Genomic DNA, 23,971 nt, shown 5'->3' with positions numbered 1-23,971 from the left:
AGAGATGCTCTGTGGAAGGCACCAAGAATATATGGTGTGGAAGGCAAGCTGCTAGAAGCAGCGAAAAGTTCTTATCGAGGATGCAAGGCATGTGCACGTGCAGGAAGAGAGGAAAGTGACCGGCTCCCAGTGAATGCAGGCCCGCGGCAGGGGTGTGCGATGTCTCCACGGCTGCCCAATCCGTCCATGGATGGGGCTGCTAGGGAGGCAAATGCAAGAGCTCTGGAAAGAGGGGCAAGCACGAAGTCTGTTGGGGACGAGAGAGCCCGGGAAGCGAGTCAGCCGCTGCTCGCCGATGACACAGCGCTGGTGGCCGATTCACGTGAGAAACCGCAGAAGCCGGTGACTGAGCTTGGCAAAGTGTGTGAAAGAAGAAAGCCAAGAGCAAACGTGAACAAGAGCAAGGTCACCAGGCACAGCAGGGCTGAGGGTCAAGCCAATTGGGAGGTGAGCCCAAACGGAGAAAAACAATAACATTTATGTTCGACAAAACCTTACTTTATCCCACTGTACAACAATGACTACTGCAATATTTCTATACACACAGACCTTGGCAAATTTCATAATATTCCTCAATCAATACAACGCTCACATACATCTCCCCTCGCTTCCTTCTGCTTGTTTAACTTTAATAGGTTAAATAGCAAAATCACCTTTTTCCACTATAAGGCACAGGTACAAAAAAAGAGGATGGAACCAACCCCACTAATGCTACAGAGAGCTCAGGAATGTTAGTGATGGAAATGCAAACAAAATGTTGTATACAAATGCAGATGAATTATTTGAAAACAGTAAAATGCCAGAATTAAAGAATGGTATTATGGAAAATACACCAGATTTTGATGGAGTTGTGAAGACAGAATTTATTAAAGATATGCTCACCTCTCATGTCCAGAGAAATACATGGTACAAGAAGAGAAAGAGAAGACAGAAGAAAGACAACTGGCTTAACAAGACACAGCCTTAAATTTCAGGAAATACAGGAAGGTGCCCAGTTGAAACAATATATAATAGGAAGGATAACCATGGGAAAAAAGGGCACAACAGTGTGTTATATATAATCTTCCACAGAATTTTCTAAAATTAGAATAAATATACAATGAAGGAAAAATCAGTATGATATATGAATCAGTAAAACCAACATTTCTCAGATGGTACAGTAAAAATAATAGGAGAATTTACTAACGAAGAAACTGACAGGGACTTTGGTTTTTCACATACACAAGTTTCTAGAAGTGTATCCACTAGGATGATAGAGTAGCGAGGTAGCGCAAGGAAACAGACGAAAGAATGCCCCAACCCACTCACATACACCTGCATATACATACACGTCCACACACGTACATATATATACCTATACATTTCAACGTATACATACATATACATACACGGACATATAAATATATACACATGTACATAATTCATACTTGCTGCCTTCATTCATTCCCGTCACCACCCCGCCACACGATATGACAACCCCCCTCCCCCGCATATGCACGAGGTAGTGCTAGAAAAAGACAACAAAAGCCACATTTGTTCACACTCAGTCTCTAGCTGTCATGTATAATGCACCAAAACCACAGCTCCCTTTCCACATCCAGGCCCCAGAAAACTTTCCATGGTTCACCCCAGACGCTTCACATGCCTGGTTCAATCCATTGACAGCACGTCGACCCCGGTGTACCACATCGTTCCAGTTCACTCTCTTCCTTGCACGCCTTTCGCCCTCCTACATGTTCAGGCCCCAATTGCTTAAAATCTTTTCCACTCCATCCTTCCACCTCCAATTTGGTCTCCCACTTCTCGTTCCCTCCACCTCTGACACATATATCCTCTTTGTCAATCTTTCCTCACTCATTCTCTCTATGTGACTAAACCATTTCAAAACATCCTCTTCTGCTCTCTCAACCACAATCTTTTTATTACCACACTTCTCTCTTACCCTTTCATTACTTACTCAATCAAACCACCTCACACCACATATTGTCCTCAAACATCTCATTTCCAACACATCCACCCTCCTCTGCATAACTCTATCTATAGCTCACGCCTCGCAACCATATAACATTGTTGTAACCACTATTCCTTCAATCATGCCCTTTGCTTTCCAAGATAATGTTCTCGCCTTCCACATAATCTTCAACAATCCCACAACTTTCGCCTCCCTCCCCCACCCTGTGACTCACTTCCACTTCCATGGTTCCATCCGCTGCCAAATCCACTCCCAGATATCTAAAACACTTCACTTCCTCCAGTTATTCTTCATTCAAACTTACCTCCCAATTGACTTGTCCCTCAAACCTACTGTACCTCCTCCAGTTATTCTTCATTCAAACTTACCTCCCAATTGACTTGTCCCTCAAACCTACTGTACCTAATAACCTTGCTCTTATTCACATTTACTCTCAGCTTTCTTCTTTCACACACTTTACCAAACTCAAGTCACCAGCTTCTGCAGTTTCTTACCCAAATCAGCCACCAGCCCTGTATCATCGGCGAACAACAACTGACTCACTTCCCAAGACCTATCATCCACAACAGACTGCATGTTTGCCCCTCTCTCTAAACCTCTTCCATTCACCTCCCTAACAACACCATCCATAAATAAATTAAACAACCATGGAGACATCACACACCCCTGCCGCAAACCGACATTCACTGAGAACCAATCACTTTCCTCTCTTCCTACTTGTACACATGCCTTACATCCTCGATAAAAACTTTTCAATGCTTCTAACAACTTGCCTCCAACACCATATATTCTTAAAACCTTCCACAGAGCATCTCTATCAACTCTATCATATGCCTTCTCCAGATCCATAAATGCTACATACAAATCCATTTGCTTTTCTAAGTGTTTCTCACATACATTCTTTACAGCAAACACCTGATCCACACATTCTCTACCACATCTGAAACCACACTGCTCTTCCCCAATCTGATGCTCTGTACATGCTTTCACCCTCTCAATCAATACCCTCCCATATAGTTTCCCAGGAATACTCAACAAACTTATACCTCTGTAGTTTGAGCACTCACCTTCATCCCCTTTGCCTTTGTACAATGGCACTATGCATGCATTCTGCCAATCCTCAGTCACCTCACTATTGAGTCATACATACATGCATACATTAAATATTCTTACCAACCAATCAACAACACAGTCCCCCCATTTTTTTATAAATTCCACTGCAATACCATCCAAACCCACTGCCTTGCTGGCTTTCATCTTCAACAAAGCTTTTACTACCTCTTCTCCATTTACCAAATCATTCTCCCTAACCCTCTCACTTCACACACCACTTTGACCAAAACACCCTATATCTGCCACTCTATCATCTAACACATTCAACAAACCTTCAAAAAAATCAATCCATCTCCTCACATCACTACTACTTGTTATTACCTCCCCATTAGCCCCCTTCACTGATGTTCCCATTTGTTCTCTTGTCTTATGCACTTTATTTACCTCCTTCCAAAACATCTTCTTATTCTCCCTAAAATTGAATGATACTCTCTCACCCCAACCCTCATTTGCCCTCTTTTTCACCTCTTGCACCTTTCTCTTGACCTCCTGCCTCTTTCTTTTATACATCTTCCAGTCATTTGCAAAAATCATCCAAATGCCTCTCTCTTCTCTTTCACTAATAATCTTACTTCTTCATCCCACCACTTACTACCCTTTCTAATCTGCCCACCTCCCACGCTTCTCATGCCACAAGCATCTTTTGCACAAGCCATCACTGCTTCCCTAAATACAACCCATTCCTCCCCCACTCCCCTAACATCCTTTACTCTCACCCCAGTCTCTCCTGGTACTTCCTCACACAAGTCTCCTTCCCTAGCTCACTTACTCTCACCACTCTCTTCACCCCAACATTCTCACTTCTTTTCTGAAAACCTCTACAAATCTTCAACTTCACCTCCACAAGATAATGATCAGACATCCCTCCAGTTGCAACTCTCAGCACATTAACATCCAAAAGTCTCTCTTTCACATGCCTATCAATTAACACGTAATCCAATAACACTCTGTGGCCATCTCTCCTACTTACATACATATACTTTATGTATATCTCTCTTTTTAAGCCAGGTATTCCCAATCACCAGTCCTTTTTCAGAGCACAAATCTACAAGCTCTTCACCATTTCCATTTACAACACTGATTACCCCATGTACACCAATTATTCCCTCAACTGCCACATTTCTCACCTTTGCATTCAAATCACCCATCACTATAACCCAGTCTCATGCATCAAAACTACTTACACACTCACTCAGCTGCTCCCAAAACACTTGCCTCTCATGATCTCTCTTCTCATGCCCAGGTGCATATGCACCAATAATCACCCATCTCTCTCCATCCACCTTCAGTTTTACCAATATCAATGTAGAGTTTACTTTCTTACACTCCATCATATACTCCCACAACTTCTGTTTCAGGAGTAGTGCTACTCCTTCCCTTGCTCTTGTCCTCTCACCAACCCCTGACTTACTCCCAAAACATTGTCAAACCACTCATCCCTTTTACCTTTGAGCTTCGTTTCACTCAGAGCCAAAACATCCAGGTTCCTTTCCTCAAACTTACTACCTATCTCTCCTTTTTTCTCATCTTGGTTACATCCACACACATTTAGACACCCCAATCTGAGCCTTCGACGAGGATGAGCACGCCCCATGTGACTCCTTCTTCTATTTCCCCTTTAAGAAAGTTAAAACACAGCAAAAATAAGATAATTTACTTACGAAGAAATTGACAGGGGACTTTGGTTTTTCACAAAGACAAGTTCCTAGAAGGGGATCCACTAGGAAGATAAAGACTGATACAATATCATTACTTAAAAGCAAGGAAACTGAGAATATCCTATATGATACACTAACTGGAAAGAGCAATCATGTAATGCTTCAGTTTAAGTTGTAAATGAGTATGTAAAAAAAGAGCTGGAATGTGATGGGACTCAAAGAGGGGATATAATCATGGAAACTGTAATGAGCTGAACAACTCCCATGGTAACAAAAACCAGGAATTGAGGAACTGTGGTGGAGGGTCTTGTGAAGGTTAAAATGATGCAAAAGGAGAATATACAGAGGGTATGTTGAGAAGCAAGGAGTGGTTCTATGAAATATGTCAAAGAGCAAAGGAGATTTGCAATGTGCTGTAACAAAAGTATAGGCAGCACTGCAGACAGTCAGCATGAAAGCACAAGTCGTTCTGAGTCAAGCACACAGATTCAAATCCTGTTGCAGCAGTCGGTCCACATTCAACCTAGCTATTTATTCACCCATAGCAGTTGGTCAATAAAATGGGTACCTAGCTCAGTTTAAGGTAAACATATATGAAAAGTCAATAAGATGGCCTCAATTAGGAGTTCAGTTGCCCGTGATGTTTCAGCTAACACAAGAAATAAATATTTATTTATTTATTTATTTTGCTTTGTCGCTGTCTCCCGCGTTTGCGAGGTAGCGCAAGGAAACAGACGAAAGAAATGGCCCAACCCACCCCCATACACATGTATATACATACACGTCCACACACGCAAATATACATACCTATACATCTCAATGTACACATATATATACACACACAGACACATACATATATACCCATGCACACAATTCACACTGTCTGCCTTTATTCATTCCCATCGCCATCTCACCACACATGGAATACCATCCCCCTCCCCCCTCATGTGTCCGAGATAGCGCTAGGAAAAGACAACAAAGGCCCCATTCGTTTACACTCAGTCTCTAGCTGTCATGCAATAATGCCCAAAATAAATGTATAGCTGTATAAAAAAGGACAAATGAAGAATTTGGACAAGGGAGGGGATCCAAAACTTTTTCATAAATTCAAGAGTGTCAAAAGAACAGCTAATCAGGCTAGTAGAGTATGAGAGAGTTACAGAGGATCTTGTAAGGATATCCCAAGACTGTGAATAAGTTCAAAAAAGTTTTACTAGTAAGATGCAATGGGGAGAATGTGTTGCAAAGCAGTGAAATATCCATGAAAAGTTTGACCTGTCTAAGGCTCATGGTCTAGATGAAATATGTCCATATGTCCCGAAGATGAAAGCAGATACACATGGAAAATTACTTGAAATATTGCTGAAGACATAGACTATGTAAGACATCGAAAAGCTAAACAAAACCCTGTAATCACTGGCTCTTAAACAGCTGGGTTGGTTCGATACATGGCAATGCCATTTCTTCTTTGTTTATGTCAACAGAACCATAAAAATGAAATTCAGTTAACATAAATGTGACAGTGAGAGGAAGATCACACCCATGTGCCCTCTGTGAAAGGTGAAAGCCAAATAACACAGAACTTGCTTTTCAGGTTTTCCCAAGAATAAGGAAAGGTATGTGTTCTGTCCATAAAATAATATGGTTTTAGATAAAGTATGAAGTTAAAGACATTTAAATATGAGGATAATGAAAGTTTGGAAGTGCTGATGACTGACAATTCACTGTTTCATTATAAAACCAATGGCAACCAGGCAAGATGGAGTCAATGATTTAACTTCACAACATCCATAAAATTTTTGCAACACTTTAGTTTTACTTAGTGTTTCAGCATTTTGGAAAATTGTTTGTCAAATGTATCCTCATATTTCAAAAAAACACATAGTCCTTTTTCGTTTCTTAGAAAAAGTTACAGATAACAGCTTAAAGTTGGGGCAACGGGAATCATCATGCAAAATGTAAATATCCTTGTATTTTAACCTTCTAAAAGGGGAAACAGAAGAAGGAGTCACGCGAGGAGTGCTCATCCTCCTCGAAGGCTCAGATTGGGGTGTCTAAATGTGTGTGGATGTAACCAAGATGAGAAAAAAGGAGAGATAGGTAGTATGTTTGAGGAAAGGAACCTGGATGTTTTGGCTCTGAGTGAAACGAAGCTAAAGGGTAACGGGGAAGAGTGGTTTGGGAATGTCTTGGGAGTAAAGTCAGGGGTTAGTGAGAGGACAAGAGCAAGGGAGTAGCACTACTCCTGAATCAGGAGTTGTGGGAGTATGTGATAGAGTGTAAGAAAGTAAATTCTAGATTGATATGGGTAAAACTGAAAGTTGATGGAGAGAGATGGGTGATTATTGGTGCATATGCACCTGGGCATGAGAAGAAAGATCATGAGAGGCAAGTGTTTTGGGAGCAGCTGAATGAGTGTGTTAGTGGTTTTGATGCACAAGACCGGGTTATAGTGATGGGTGATTTGAATGCAAAGGTGAGTAATGTGGCAGTTAAGGGAATAATTGGTATACATGGAGTGTTCAGTGTTGTAAATGGAAATGGTGAAGAGCTTGTAGATTTATGTGCTGAAAAAGGACTGGTGATTGGGAATACCTGGTTTAAAAAGCGAGATATACATAAGTATACGTATGTAAGTAGGAGAGATGGCCAGAGAGCGTTATTGGATTACGTGTTAATTGATAGATGCACGAAAGAGAGACTTTTGGATGTTAATGTGCTGAGAGGTGCAACTGGAGGGATGTCTGATCATTATCTTGTGGAAGCGAAGGTGAAGATTTGTGGGGGTTTTCAGAAAAGAAGAGAGAATGTTGGGGTGAAGAGAGTGGTGAGAGTAAGTGAGCTTGGGAAGGAGACTTGTGTGAGGAAGTACCAGGAGAGACTGAGTACAGAATGGAAAAAGGTGAGAACAAAGGAGGTAAGGGGAGTGGGGGAGGAATGGGATGTATTTAGGGAAGCAGTGATGGCTTGCGCAAAAGATGCTTGTGGCATGAGAAGCGTGGGAGGTGGGTTGATTAGAAAAGGTAGTGAGTGGTGGGATGAAGAAGTAAGATTATTAGTGAAAGAGAAGAGAGAAGCATTTGAATGTTTTTGCAGGGAAAAAATGCAAATGAGTGGGAGAGGTATAAAAGAAAGAGGCAGGAGGTCAAGAGAAAGGTGCAAGAGGTGAAAAAGAGGGCAAATAAGAGTTGGGGTGAGGGAGTATCATTAAATTTCAGGGAGAATAAAAAGATGTTTTGGAAGGAGGTAAATAAAGTGCGTAAGACAAGGGAGCAAATGGGAACTTCAGTGAAGGGGGCTAATGGGGAGGTGATAACAAGTAGTGGTGATGTGAGAAGGAGATGGAGTGAGTATTTTGAAGGTTTGTTGAATGTGTTTGATGATAGAGTGGCAGATGTGGGGTGTCTTGGTCGAGGTGGTGTGCAAAGTGATAGGGTTAGGGAAAATGATTTGGTAAATAGAGAAGAGGTAGTAAAAGCTTTGCAGAGGATGAAAGCCGGCAAAGCAGCAGGTTTGGATGGTATTGCAGTGGAATTTATTAAAAAAAGGGGTGACTGTATTGTTGACTGGTTGGTAAGGTTATTTAATGTATGTATGATTCATGGTGAGGTGCCTGAGGACTGGCGGAATGCTTGCATAGTGCCATTGTACAAAGGCAAAGGGGATAAGAGTGAGGGCTCAAATTACAGAGGTATAAGTTTGTTGAGTATTCCTGGTAAATTATATGGGAGGGTATTGATTGAGAGGGTGAAGGCATGTACAGAGCATCAGATTGGGGAAGAGCAGCGTGGTTTCAGAAGTGGTAGAGGATGTGTGGATCAGGTGTTTGCTTTGAAGAATGTATGCGAGAAATACTTAGAAAAACAAATGGATTTGTATGTAGCATTTATGGATCTGGAGAAGGCATATGATAGAGTTGATAGAGATGCTCTGTGGAAGGTTTTAAGAATATATGGTGTGGGAGGCAAGTTGTTAGAAGCAGTGAAAAGTTTTTATAGAGGATGTAAGGCATGTGTACGTGTAGGAAGAGAGGAAAGTGATTGGTTCTCAGTGAATGTAGGTTTGCGGCAGGGGTGTGTGATGTCTCCATGGTTGTTTAATTTGTTTATAGATGGGGTTGTTAGGGAGGTGAATGCAAGAGTTTTGGAAAGAGGGGCAAATATGCAGTCTGTTGTGGATGAGAGAGTTTGGGAAGTGAGTCAGTTGTTGTTCGCTGATGATACAGCGCTTGTGGCTGATTCATGTAAGAAACTGCAGAAGCTGGTGACTGAGTTTGGTAAAGTGTGTGAAAGAAGAAAGTTAAGAGTAAATGTGAATAAGAGCAAGGTTATTACGTACAGTAGGGTTGAGGGTCAAGTCAATTGGGAGGTAAGTTTGAATGGAGAAAAGCTGGAGGAAGTGAAGTGTTTTAGATATCTGGGAGTGGATCTGGCAGCGGATGGAACCATGGAAGCGGAAGTGAATCATAGGGTGGGGGAGGGGGCGAAAATTCTGGGAGCCTTGAAGAATGTTTGGAAGTCGAGAACATTATCTCGGAAAGCAAAAATGGGTGTGTTTAAAGGAATAGTGGTTCCAACAATGTTGTATGGTTGCGAGGCGTGGGCTATGGATAGATTTGTGCGCAGGAGGGTGGATGTGCTGGAAATGAGATGTTTGAGGACAATATGTGGTGTGAGGTGGTTTGATCGAGTAAGTAATGTAAGGGTGAGAGAGATGTGTGGAAATAAAAAGAGTGTGGTTGAGAGAGCAGAAGAGGGTGTTTTGAAATGGTTTGGTCACATGGAGAGAATGAGTGGGGAAAGATTGACCAAGAGGATATATGTGTCGGAGGTGGAGGGAACAAGGAGAAGTGGGAGACCAAATTGGAGGAGGAAAGATGGATTAAAAAAGATTTTGAGTGATCGGGGCCTGAACATGCAGGAGGGTGAAAGGCGTGCAAGGAACAGAGTGAATTGGAACGATGTGGTATACCGGGGTTGACGTGCTGTCAGTGGACTGAACCAGGGCATGTGAAGCGTCTGGGGTAAACCATGCAAAGTGTGTGGGGCCTGGATGTGGAAAGGGAGCTGTGGTTTCGGTGCATTATTACATGACAGCTAGAGACTGAGTGTGAACAAATGGGGCCTTTGGTGTTTTTCCTAATGCTACCTCGCACACATGAGGGGGGAGGGGGTTGTTATTCCATGTGTGGCGAGGTGGCGATGGGAACAAATAAAGGCACACAGTATGAATTATGTACATGTGTATTTATGTATATGTCTGTGTGTGTATATATATGTGTATATTCAGATGTATAGGTATGTATATTGTGCGTGTGTGGACATGTATTTATATACATGTGTATGTGGGTGGGTTGGGCCATTCTTTCGTCTGTTTCCTTGCGCTACCTCGCTAACGTGGGAGACAGCGACAAAGCAAAATAAATAAATAAATAAATGAAAGACTTCGAAATGCTGTCAATGGATTGAACCCAGGCATGTGAATCGTCTGGGGTAAACCATGGAAAGTTCTGTGGGGCCTAGTTGTGGAAAGGAAGCTGTGATTTCGGTGCATTATACATGACAGCTAGAGACTGAGTGTGAACGAATGTGGCCTTTGTTGTCTTTTCCCAGCACTACCTCATGCACATGCGGGGGGAGGGGGTTATTATTTCTTGTGTGGCAGGGTGGTGATGGGAATGAATAAAGACAGTATGAATTACGTACATGTGTATATATGTATATGTCTGTGTGTGTAAATATATGTATATGTTGAGATGTATAGGTATGTATATTTGGGTGTGTGGACATGTATGTACATACATGTGTATGTGGGTGGGTTGGGCCATTCTTTCATCTGTTTCCTTGCGCTACCTCGCTAACGCGGGAGACAGCGACAAAGTAAAATAAAAATAATAAATAAATGAAAGATTTCAGAGACTGCAGCCTATTCAAGGATAACATACGCTGTGATTTCATTATTTCAATTCACTGACTCGATATCCACTGTGATCATAGCCAACCCCCATTACCGAAGCAAAGATTTGGGTACTACTTGTTTAATTTCACTAATTAATGACTAATGATACTAAGAAACCTCTTACAGTTATTCAGTTCAACTGGATCACGTGGGAGGATGATTTGGAATGAATTATTAAAATCATTGTCTTATGAGGTTAGGCAGACACAGCCTAGGTTTCGTGAACATGGCTTGCATTTGGCTGCACGGTCTAGACTAGGTATATGTACCCTAAGTCAGGTTTTGTTAGGATCCAAGCTATACCTTATTTCACTGTTTGTACCCCACAATTTTCCTCCACGTTAAAGCCCTGCCCACTTTATAAGCGTATGGCAAAAACATTTTTTCCCTACTATTTAACCAATGCATTTTCCCTGATCTTATACCTCTCCCTACTATCAGGCTAAGCTAAGATCATTGTCTTACTCCATATTTTAGTTTCAACTATACTAAACAGCACTGAAAAACTCATAAAATTATCTATAATAAAACTCACAAATATAAATGGCAATTTTACTAAAATCTGCTAAAATAAAGAAAACATCACCTATATTAATGTTAACTGTATCACAAGAAACTAATGGTAGTAAGACTTAGTGCTGTACTCTTGTTTAATGTGTTTCTCAGTTGCAACAAATTGATAACTATTATAGGATTTTGTGTATTACAAAAACTTTTTCCTTTCCAGTTCATGTTGCATTTTTCTTTATTTATTTATCATACTTTGTCACTGTCTCCCCATTAGTGAGGTAGCGCAAGGACACAGCAGAAAGAATGGCCCAACCCACCCACATACACATGTATATACATACACGTCCACACACAGCATATATATATATCTATACATCTCAACGTATACTATATATACACACACAGACATATACATATATACACATATACATAATTCATACTGTCTGCCCTTTATTCATTCCCGTCGCCACCCCGCCACACACGAAAATGAAAACCCCCTCCCCCCACATGTGCGCGAGGTAGCACTAGGAAAAGACAACAAAGGCCACATTTGTTCACACTGTCTCTAGCTGTCATGTATAATGCACCAAAACCACAGCTCCCTTTCCACATCCAGGCCCCACCAAACTTTCCATGGGTTACCCCAGACTCTTCACATGCCCTGGTTCAATCCACTGCCAGCACATCGACCCAGGTATACCAAATCATTCCAATTCACTCTATTCCTTACATGCCTTTCACCCTCCTGCATTTTCAGGCCCCAATCACTTAAAATCTTTTCCACTCCATCTTTCCACCTCCAATTTGGTCTCCCACTTCTCGTTCCCTCCACCTCTGACACATATATCCTCTTTGGTCAATCTTTCCTCACTCATTCTCTCTATGTGACTAAACCATTTCAAAACATCCTCTTCTGCTCTCTCAACCACAATCTTTTTATTACCACACTTCTCTCTTACCCTTTCATTACTTACTCAACCAAACCACCTCACACCACATATTGTCCTCAAACATCTCATTTCCAACACATCCACCCTCCTCTGCATAACTCTATCTATAGCTCACGCCTCGCAACCATATAACATTGTTGTAACCACTATTCCTTCAATCATACCCTTTGCTTTCCAAGATAATGTTCTCGCCTTCCACATAATCTTCAACAATCCCACAACTTTCGCCTCCCTCCCCCACCCTGTGACTCACTTCCACTTCCATGGTTCCATCCGCTGCCAAATCCACTCCCAGATATCTAAAACACTTCACTTCCTCCAGTTATTCTTCATTCAAACTTACCTCCCAATTGACTTGTCCCTCAAACCTACTGTACCTAATAACCTTGCTCTTATTCACATTTACTCTCAGCTTTCTTCTTTCACACACTTTACCAAACTCAAGTCACCAGCTTCTGCAGTTTCTTACCCAAATCAGCCACCAGCCCTGTATCATCGGCGAACAACAACTGACTCACTTCCCAAGACCTATCATCCACAACAGACTGCATGTTTGCCCCTCTCTCTAAACCTCTTCCATTCACCTCCCTAACAACACCATCCATAAATAAATTAAACAACCATGGAGACATCACACACCCCTGCCGCAAACCGACATTCACTGAGAACCAATCACTTTCCTCTCTTCCTACTTGTACACATGCCTTACATCCTCGATAAAAACTTTTCAATGCTTCTAACAACTTGCCTCCAACACCATATATTCTTAAAACCTTCCACAGAGCATCTCTATCAACTCTATCATATGCCTTCTCCAGATCCATAAATGCTACATACAAATCCATTTGCTTTTCTAAGTGTTTCTCACATACATTCTTTACAGCAAACACCTGATCCACACATTCTCTACCACATCTGAAACCACACTGCTCTTCCCCAATCTGATGCTCTGTACATGCTTTCACCCTCTCAATCAATACCCTCCCATATAGTTTCCCAGGAATACTCAACAAACTTATACCTCTGTAGTTTGAGCACTCACCTTCATCCCCTTTGCCTTTGTACAATGGCACTATGCATGCATTCTGCCAATCCTCAGTCACCTCACTATTGAGTCATACATACATGCATACATTAAATATTCTTACCAACCAATCAACAACACAGTCCCCCCATTTTTTTATAAATTCCACTGCAATACCATCCAAACCCACTGCCTTGCTGGCTTTCATCTTCAACAAAGCTTTTACTACCTCTTCTCCATTTACCAAATCATTCTCCCTAACCCTCTCACTTCACACACCACTTTGACCAAAACACCCTATATCTGCCACTCTATCATCTAACACATTCAACAAACCTTCAAAAAAATCAATCCATCTCCTCACATCACTACTACTTGTTATTACCTCCCCATTAGCCCCCTTCACTGATGTTCCCATTTGTTCTCTTGTCTTATGCACTTTATTTACCTCCTTCCAAAACATCTTCTTATTCTCCCTAAAATTGAATGATACTCTCTCACCCCAACCCTCATTTGCCCTCTTTTTCACCTCTTGCACCTTTCTCTTGACCTCCTGCCTCTTTCTTTTATACATCTTCCAGTCATTTGCAAAAATCATCCAAATGCCTCTCTCTTCTCTTTCACTAATAATCTTACTTCTTCATCCCACCACTTACTACCCTTTCTAATCTGCCCACCTCCCACGCTTCTCATGCCACAAGCATCTTTTGCACAAGCCATCACTGCTTCCCTAAATACAACCCATTCCTCCCCCACTCCCCTAACATCCTTTACTCTCACCCCAGTCTCTCCTGGTACTTCCTCACACAAGTCTCCTTCCCTAGCTCACTTACTCTCACCACTCTCTTCACCCCAACATTCTCGCTTCTTTTTTGAAAACCTCTACAAATCTTCAACTTCACCTCCACAAGATAATGATCAGACATCCCTCCAGTTGCAACTCTCAGCACATTAACATCCAAAAGTCTCTCTTTCACATGCCTATCAATTAACACGTAATCCAATAACACTCTGTGGCCATCTCTCCTACTTACATACATATACTTTATGTATATCTCTCTTTTTAAGCCAGGTATTCCCAATCACCAGTCCTTTTTCAGAGCACAAATCTACAAGCTCTTCACCATTTCCATTTACAACACTGATTACCCCATGTACACCAATTATTCCCTCAACTGCCACATTTCTCACCTTTGCATTCAAATCACCCATCACTATAACCCAGTCTCATGCATCAAAACTACTTACACACTCACTCAGCTGCTCCCAAAACACTTGCCTCTCATGATCTCTCTTCTCATGCCCAGGTGCATATGCACCAATAATCACCCATCTCTCTCCATCCACCTTCAGTTTTACCAATATCAATGTAGAGTTTACTTTCTTACACTCCATCATATACTCCCACAACTTCTGTTTCAGGAGTAGTGCTACTCCTTCCCTTGCTCTTGTCCTCTCACCAACCCCTGACTTACTCCCAAAACATTGTCAAACCACTCATCCCTTTTACCTTTGAGCTTCGTTTCACTCAGAGCCAAAACATCCAGGTTCCTTTCCTCAAACTTACTACCTATCTCTCCTTTTTTCTCATCTTGGTTACATCCACACACATTTAGACACCCCAATCTGAGCCTTCGACGAGGATGAGCACGCCCCATGTGACTCCTTCTTCTATTTCCCCTTTTAGAAAGTTAAAACACAGCAAAAATAAGATAATTTACTTACGAAGAAATTGACGGGGACTTTGGTTTTTCACAAAGACAAGTTCCTAGAAGGGGATCCACTAGGAAGATAAAGACTGATACAATATCATTACTTAAAAGCAAGGAAACTGAGAATATCCTATATGATACACTAACTGGAAAGAGCAATCATGTAATGCTTCAGTTTAAGTTGTAAATGAGTATGTAAAAAAAGAGCTGGAATGTGATGGGACTCAAAGAGGGGATATAATCATGGAAACTGTAATGAGCTGAACAACTCCCATGGTAACAAAAACCAGGAATTGAGGAACTGTGGTGGAGGGTCTTGTGAAGGTTAAAATGATGCAAAAGGAGAATATACAGAGGGTATGTTGAGAAGCAAGGAGTGGTTCTATGAAATATGTCAAAGAGCAAAGGAGATTTGCAATGTGCTGTAACAAAAGTATAGGCAGCACTGCAGACAGTCAGCATGAAAGCACAAGTCGTTCTGAGTCAAGCACACAGATTCAAATCCTGTTGCAGCAGTCGGTCCACATTCAACCTAGCTATTTATTCACCCATAGCAGTTGGTCAATAAAATGGGTACCTAGCTCAGTTTAAGGTAAACATATATGAAAAGTCAATAAGATGGCCTCAATTAGGAGTTCAGTTGCCCGTGATGTTTCAGCTAACACAAGAAATAAATATTTATTTATTTATTTATTTTGCTTTGTCGCTGTCTCCCGCGTTTGCGAGGTAGCGCAAGGAAACAGACGAAAGAAATGGCCCAACCCACCCCCATACACATGTATATACATACACATCCACACACGCAAATATACATACCTATACATCTCAATGTACACATATATATACACACACAGACACATACATATATACCCATGCACACAATTCACACTGTCTGCCTTTATTCATTCCCATCGCCATCTCACCACACATGGAATACCATCCCCCTCCCCCCTCATGTGTCCGAGATAGCGCTAGGAAAAGACAACAAAGGCCCCATTCGTTTACACTCAGTCTCTAGCTGTCATGCAATAATGCCCAAAATAAATGTATAGCTGTATAAAAAAGGACAAATGAAGAATTTGGACAAGGGAGGGGATCCAAAACTTTTTCATAAATTCAAGAGTGTCAAAAGAACAGCTAACCAGGCTAGTAGAGTATGAGAGAGTTACAGAGGATCTTGTAAGGATACCCCAAGACTGTGAATAAGTTCAAAAAAGTTTTACTAGTAAGATGCAATGGGGAGACTGTGTTGCAAAGCAGTGAAATATCCATGAAAAGTTTGACCTGTCTAAGGCTCATGGTCTAGATGAAATATGTCCATATGTCCCGAAGATGAAAGCAGATACACATGGAAAATTACTTGAAATATTGCTGAAGACATAGACTATGTAAGACATCGAAAAGCTAAACAAAACCCTGTAATCACTGGCTCTTAAACAGCTGGGTTGGTTCGATACATGGCAATGCCATTTCTTCTTTGTTTATGTCAACAGAACCATAAAAATGAAATTCAGTTAACATAAATGTGACAGAGAGGAAGATCACACCCATGTGCCCTCTGTGAAAGGTGAAAGCCAAATAACACAGAACTTGCTTTTCAGGTTTTCCCAAGAATAAGGAAAGGTATGTGTTCTGTCCATAAAATAATATGGTTTTAGATAAAGTATGAAGTTAAAGACATTTAAATATGAGGATAATGAAAGTTTGGAAGTGCTGATGACTGACAATTCACTGTTTCATTATAAAACCAATGGCAACCAGGCAAGATGGAGTCAATGATTTAACTTCACAACATCCATAAAATTTTTGCAACACTTTAGTTTTACTTAGTGTTTCAGCATTTTGGAAAATTGTTTGTCAGATGTATCCTCATATTTCAAAAAACACATAGTCCTTTTTCGTTTCTTAGAAAAAGTTACAGATAACAGCTTACAGTTGGGGCAACGGGAATCATCATGCAAAATGTAAATATCCTTGTATTTTAACCTTCTAAAAGGGGAAACAGAAGAAGGAGTCACGCGAGGAGTGCTCATCCTCCTCGAAGGCTCAGATTGGGGTGTCTAAATGTGTGTGGATGTAACCAAGATGAGAAAAAAGGAGAGATAGGTAGTATGTTTGAGGAAAGGAACCTGGATGTTTTGGCTCTGAGTGAAACGAAGCTAAAGGGTAACGGGGAAGAGTGGTTTGGGAATGTCTTGGGAGTAAAGTCAGGGGTTAGTGAGAGGACAAGAGCAAGGGAAGGAGTAGCACTACTCCTGAATCAGGAGTTGTGGGAGTATGTGATAGAGTGTAAGAAAGTAAATTCTAGATTGATATGGGTAAAACTGAAAGTTGATGGAGAGAGATGGGTGATTATTGGTGCATATGCACCTGGGCATGAGAAGAAAGATCATGAGAGGCAAGTGTTTTGGGAGCAGCTGAATGAGTGTGTTAGTGGTTTTGATGCACAAGACCGGGTTATAGTGATGGGTGATTTGAATGCAAAGGTGAGTAATGTGGCAGTTAAGGGAATAATTGGTATACATGGAGTGTTCAGTGTTGTAAATGGAAATGGTGAAGAGCTTGTAGATTTATGTGCTGAAAAAGGACTGGTGATTGGGAATACCTGGTTTAAAAAGCGAGTTATACATAAGTATACGTATGTAAGTAGGAGAGATGGCCAGAGAGCGTTATTGGATTACGTGTTAATTGATAGATGCAAGAAAGAGAGACTTTTGGATGTTAATGTGCTGAGAGGTGCAACTGGAGGGATGTCTGATCATTATCTTGTGGAAGCGAAGGTGAAGATTTGTGGGGGTTTTCAGAAAAGAAGAGAGAATGTTGGGGTGAAGAGAGTGGTGAGAGTAAGTGAGCTTGGGAAGGAGACTTGTGTGAGGAAGTACCAGGAGAGACTGAGTACAGAATGGAAAAAGGTGAGAACAAAGGAGGTAAGGGGAGTGGGGGAGGAATGGGATGTATTTAGGGAAGCAGTGATGGCTTGCGCAAAAGATGCTTGTGGCATGAGAAGCGTGGGAGGTGGGTTGATTAGAAAAGGTAGTGAGTGGTGGGATGAAGAAGTAAGATTATTAGTGAAAGAGAAGAGAGAAGCATTTGAATGATTTTTGCAGGGAAAAAATGCAAATGAGTGGGAGAGGTATAAAAGAAAGAGGCAGGAGGTCAAGAGAAAGGTGCAAGAGGTGAAAAAGAGGGCAAATAAGAGTTGGGGTGAGGGAGTATCATTAAATTTCAGGGAGAATAAAAAGATGTTTTGGAAGGAGGTAAATAAAGTGCGTAAGACAAGGGAGCAAATGGGAACTTCAGTGAAGGGGGCTAATGGGGAGGTGATAACAAGTAGTGGTGATGTGAGAAGGAGATGGAGTGAGTATTTTGAAGGTTTGTTGAATGTGTTTGATGATAGAGTGGCAGATGTGGGGTGTCTTGGTCGAGGTGGTGTGCAAAGTGATAGGGTTAGGGAAAATGATTTGGTAAATAGAGAAGAGGTAGTAAAAGCTTTGCAGAGGATGAAAGCCGGCAAAGCAGGAGGTTTGGATGGTATTGCAGTGGAATTTATTAAAAAAAGGGGTGACTGTATTGTTGACTGGTTGGTAAGGTTATTTAATGTATGTATGATTCATGGTGAGGTGCCTGAGGACTGGCGGAATGCTTGCATAGTGCCATTGTACAAAGGCAAAGGGGATAAGAGTGAGGGCTCAAATTACAGAGGTATAAGTTTGTTGAGTATTCCTGGTAAATTATATGGGAGGGTATTGATTGAGAGGGTGAAGGCATGTACAGAGCATCAGATTGGGGAAGAGCAGCGTGGTTTCAGAAGTGGTAGAGGATGTGTGGATCAGGTGTTTGCTTTGAAGAATGTATGCGAGAAATACTTAGAAAAACAAATGGATTTGTATGTAGCATTTATGGATCTGGAGAAGGCATATGATAGAGTTGATAGAGATGCTCTGTGGAAGGTTTTAAGAATATATGGTGTGGGAGGCAAGTTGTTAGAAGCAGTGAAAAGTTTTTATAGAGGATGTAAGGCATGTGTACGTGTAGGAAGAAAGTGATTGGTTCTCAGTGAATGTAGGTTTGCGGCAGGGGTGTGTGATGTCTCCATGGTTGTTTAATTTGTTTATAGATGGGGTTGTTAGGGAGGTGAATGCAAGAGTTTTGGAAAGAGGGGCAAATATGCAGTCTGTTGTGGATGAGAGAGTTTGGGAAGTGAGTCAGTTGTTGTTCGCTGATGATACAGCGCTTGTGGCTGATTCATGTAAGAAACTGCAGAAGCTGGTGACTGAGTTTGGTAAAGTGTGTGAAAGAAGAAAGTTAAGAGTAAATGTGAACAAGAGCAAGGTTATTACGTACAGTAGGGTTGAGGGTCAAGTCAATTGGGAGGTAAGTTTGAATGGAGAAAAGCTGGAGGAAGTGAAGTGTTTTAGATATCTGGGAGTGGATCTGGCAGCGGATGGAACCATGGAAGCGGAAGTGAATCATAGGGTGGGGGAGGGGGCGAAAATTCTGGGAGCCTTGAAGAATGTTTGGAAGTCGAGAACATTATCTCGGAAAGCAAAAATGGGTGTGTTTAAAGGAATAGTGGTTCCAACAATGTTGTATGGTTGCGAGGCGTGGGCTATGGATAGATTTGTGCGCAGGAGGGTGGATGTGCTGGAAATGAGATGTTTGAGGACAATATGTGGTGTGAGGTGGTTTGATCGAGTAAGTAATGTAAGGGTGAGAGAGATGTGTGGAAATAAAAAGAGTGTGGTTGAGAGAGCAGAAGAGGGTGTTTTGAAATGGTTTGGTCACATGGAGAGAATGAGTGGGGAAAGATTGACCAAGAGGATATATGTGTCGGAGGTGGAGGGAACAAGGAGAAGTGGGAGACCAAATTGGAGGAGGAAAGATGGATTAAAAAAGATTTTGAGTGATCGGGGCCTGAACATGCAGGAGGGTGAAAGGCGTGCAAGGAACAGAGTGAATTGGAACGATGTGGTATACCGGGGTTGACGTGCTGTCAGTGGACTGAACCAGGGCATGTGAAGCGTCTGGGGTAAACCATGCAAAGTGTGTGGGGCCTGGATGTGGAAAGGGAGCTGTGGTTTCGGTGCATTATTACATGACAGCTAGAGACTGAGTGTGAACAAATGGGGCCTTTGGTGTTTTTCCTAATGCTACCTCGCACACATGAGGGGGGAGGGGGTTGTTATTCCATGTGTGGCGAGGTGGCAATGGGAACAAATAAAGGCACACAGTATGAATTATGTACATGTGTATTTATGTATATGTCTGTGTGTGTATATATATGTGTATATTCAGATGTATAGGTATGTATATTGTGCGTGTGTGGACATGTATTTATATACATGTGTATGTGGGTGGGTTGGGCCATTCTTTCGTCTGTTTCCTTGCGCTACCTCGCTAACGTGGGAGACAGCAACAAAGCAAAATAAATAAATAAATAAATGAAAGACTTCGAAATGCTGTCAATGGATTGAACCCAGGCATGTGAATCGTCTGGGGTAAACCATGGAAAGTTCTGTGGGGCCTAGTTGTGGAAAGGAAGCTGTGATTTCGGTGCATTATACATGACAGCTAGAGACTGAGTGTGAACGAATGTGGCCTTTGTTGTCTTTTCCCAGCACTACCTCATGCACATGCGGGGGAAGGGGGTTATTATTTCTTGTGTGGCAGGGTGGTGATGGGAATGAATAAAGACAGTATGAATTACGTACATGTGTATATATGTATATGTCTGTGTGTGTAAATATATGTATATGTTGAGATGTATAGGTATGTATATTTGGGTGTGTGGACATGTATGTACATACATGTGTATGTGGGTGGGTTGGGCCATTCTTTCATCTGTTTCCTTGCGCTACCTCGCTAACGCGGGAGACAGCGACAAAGTAAAATAAAAATAATAAATAAATGAAAGATTTCAGATACTGCAGCCTATTCAAGGATAACATACGCTGTGATTTCATTATTTCAATTCACTGACTCGATATCCACTGTGATCATAGCCAACCCCCATTACCGAAGCAAAGATTTGGGTACTACTTGTTTAATTTCACTAATTAATGACTAATGATACTAAGAAACCTCTTACAGTTATTCAGTTCAACTGGATCACGTGGGAGGATGATTTGGAATGAATTATTAAAATCATTGTCTTATGAGGTTAGGCAGACACAGCCTAGGTTTCGTGAACATGGCTTGCATTTGGCTGCACGGTCTAGACTAGGTATATGTACCCTAAGTCAGGTTTTGTTAGGATCCAAGCTATACCTTATTTCACTGTTTGTACCCCACAATTTTCCTCCACGTCAAAGCCCTGCCCACTTTATAAGCGTATGGCAAAAACATTTTTTCCCTACTATTTAACCAATGCATTTTCCCTGATCTTATACCTCTCCCTACTATCAGGCTAAGCTAAGATCATTGTCTTACTCCATATTTTAGTTTCAACTATACTAAACAGCACTGAAAAACTCATAAAATTATCTATAATAAAACTCACAAATATAAATGGCAATTTTACTAAAATCTGCTAAAATAAAGAAAACATCACCTATATTAATGTTAACTGTATCACAAGAAACTAATGGTAGTAAGACTTAGTGCTGTACTCTTGTTTAATGTGTTTCTCAGTTGCAACAAATTGATAACTATTATAGGATTTTGTGTATTACAAAAACTTTTTCCTTTCCAGTTCATGTTGCATTTTTCTTTATTTATTTATCATACTTTGTCACTGTCTCCCCATTAGTGAGGTAGCGCAAGGACACAGCAGAAAGAATGGCCCAACCCACCCACATACACATGTATATACATACACGTCCACACACAGCATATATATATATCTATACATCTCAACGTATACTATATATACACACACAGACATATACATATATACACATATACATAATTCATACTGTCTGCCCTTTATTCATTCCCGTCGCCACCCCGCCACACACGAAAATGAAAACCCCCTCCCCCCACATGTGCGCGAGGCAGCACTAGGAAAAGACAACAAAGGCCACATTTGTTCACACTGTCTCTAGCTGTCATGTATAATGCACCAAAACCACAGCTCCCTTTCCACATCCAGGCCCCACCAAACTTTCCATGGGTTACCTCAGACTCTTCACATGCCCTGGTTCAATCCACTGCCAGCACATCGACCCAGGTATACCAAATCATTCCAATTCACTCTATTCCTTACATGCCTTTCACCCTCCTGCATTTTCAGGCCCCAATCACTCAAAATCTTTTTCACTCCATCTTTCCACCTCCAATTTGGTCTCCCACTTTTCCTCGTTCCCTCCACCTCTTACACATATATCCTCTTGGTCAATCTTTCCTCACTCATTCTCTCCATGTGACCAAACCATTTCAAAACACCCTCTTCTGCTCTCTCAACCACACTCATTTTATTACCACACATCTCTCTTACCCTTTCATTACTTACTTGATCAAACCACCTCACACCACATATTGTCCTCAAACATCTCATTTCCAGCACATCCACCCTCCTCCACACAACTCTATCTATAGCCCACGCCTCGCAACCATATAACATTGTTGGAACCACTATTCCTTCAAACATACCCATTTTTGCTTTCCAAGATAACATTCTCGACTGCCACACATTTTTCAATGGTCCCAGAACTTCCGCCCCCTACCCCACCCTATGATTCACTTCCGCTTCCATGGTTCCATCCGCTACCTAATCCACTCCCAGATATCTAAAAGACTTCACTTCCTCCAGTTTTTCTCCATTCAAACTTACCTCCCAGCTGACTTGTCCCTCAACCCTACTGTACCTAATAACCTTGCTCTTAATCACATTTACTCTCAGCTTTCTTCTTTCATACACTTTACCAAACTCAGTCACCAGCTTCTGCAGTTTCTCACCCGAATCAGCCACCAGCGCTGTATCATCAGCGAACAACAACTGACACTTCCCAAGCTCTTTCATCCACAACAGACTGCATACTTGCCCCTCTTTCCAAGACTCTTGCATTCACCTCCCTAACAACCCCATCCATAAACAAATTAAACAACCATGGAGACATCACGCACCCCTGCCGCAAACCAACATTCACTGTGAACCAATCACTTTCCTCTCTTCCTACACGTACACATGCCTTACATCCTCGATAAAAACTTTTCACTGCTTCTAATAACTTACCTCCCACACCATATATTCTTAATACCTTCCACAGAGCATCTCTATCATATGCCTTCTCCAGATCTATAAAAGCTACATACAAATCCATTTGCTTTTCTAAGTATTTCTCACATACATTTTTCAAAACAAACACCTGATCCACACATCCTCTACCACTTCTGAAACCACACTGCTCTTCCCCAATCTGATGTTCTGTACATGCCTTCACCCTCTCAATCAATACCCTCCCATATAATTTCCCAGGAATACTCAACAAACTTATACCTCTGTAATTTCAGCACTCACTCTTATCCCCTTTGCCTTTGTACAATAGCACTAAGCAAGCATTCCGCCAGTCCTTAGGCACCTCACCATGAGTCATACATACATTAAATAACCTTACCAACCAGTCAACAATAGTCACCCCCTTTTTTAATAAATTCCACTGCAATACCATCCAAACCCACTGCCTTGCCGGCTTTCATCTTCCACAAAGCTTTTACTACCTCTTTCCTGTTTACTAAATAATTCTCCCTAACCCTCTCACTTTGCACACCATCTCGACCAAAACACCCTATATCTGCCACTCTATCATCAAACACTTTCAACAAACCTTCAAAATACTCACTCCATCTCCTTCTCACATCACCACTACTTGTTATAACCTCCCCATTAGCCCTTTCACTGATGTTCCTCTTTGTTCCTTTGTCTTATGCACTTTATTTACCTCCTTCCAAAACATCTTTTTATTCTCCCTAAAATTTAATGATACTCTCTCACCCCAACTCTCATTTGCCCTCTTTTTCGCCTCTTGCACCTTTCTCTTGACCTCCTGCCTCTTTCCTTTATACACCTCCCAGTCATCTGCATTACTTCTCTGCAAAAATCGCCCAAATGTCTCTCTCTTCTCTTTCACTATTAA

The 23,971-nt window shown here is 41.5% G+C and overlaps 1 protein-coding gene across 4 annotated transcripts in view; it reads right to left on the bottom strand.

The window, feature by feature from the left end:
* LOC139746239 (macrophage migration inhibitory factor-like) overlaps positions 1 to 23,971 on the bottom strand; it is a 108,422-nt gene that overhangs the window by 654 nt on the left and 83,797 nt on the right. The window lies entirely within an intron of this gene.

The sequence above is a fragment of the Panulirus ornatus genome, chromosome 64, assembly GCF_036320965.1.
Source record: "Panulirus ornatus isolate Po-2019 chromosome 64, ASM3632096v1, whole genome shotgun sequence".
NCBI lineage: Eukaryota > Metazoa > Arthropoda > Malacostraca > Decapoda > Palinuridae > Panulirus > Panulirus ornatus.
This window is presented reverse-complemented; position numbering and strand designations above follow the sequence as displayed.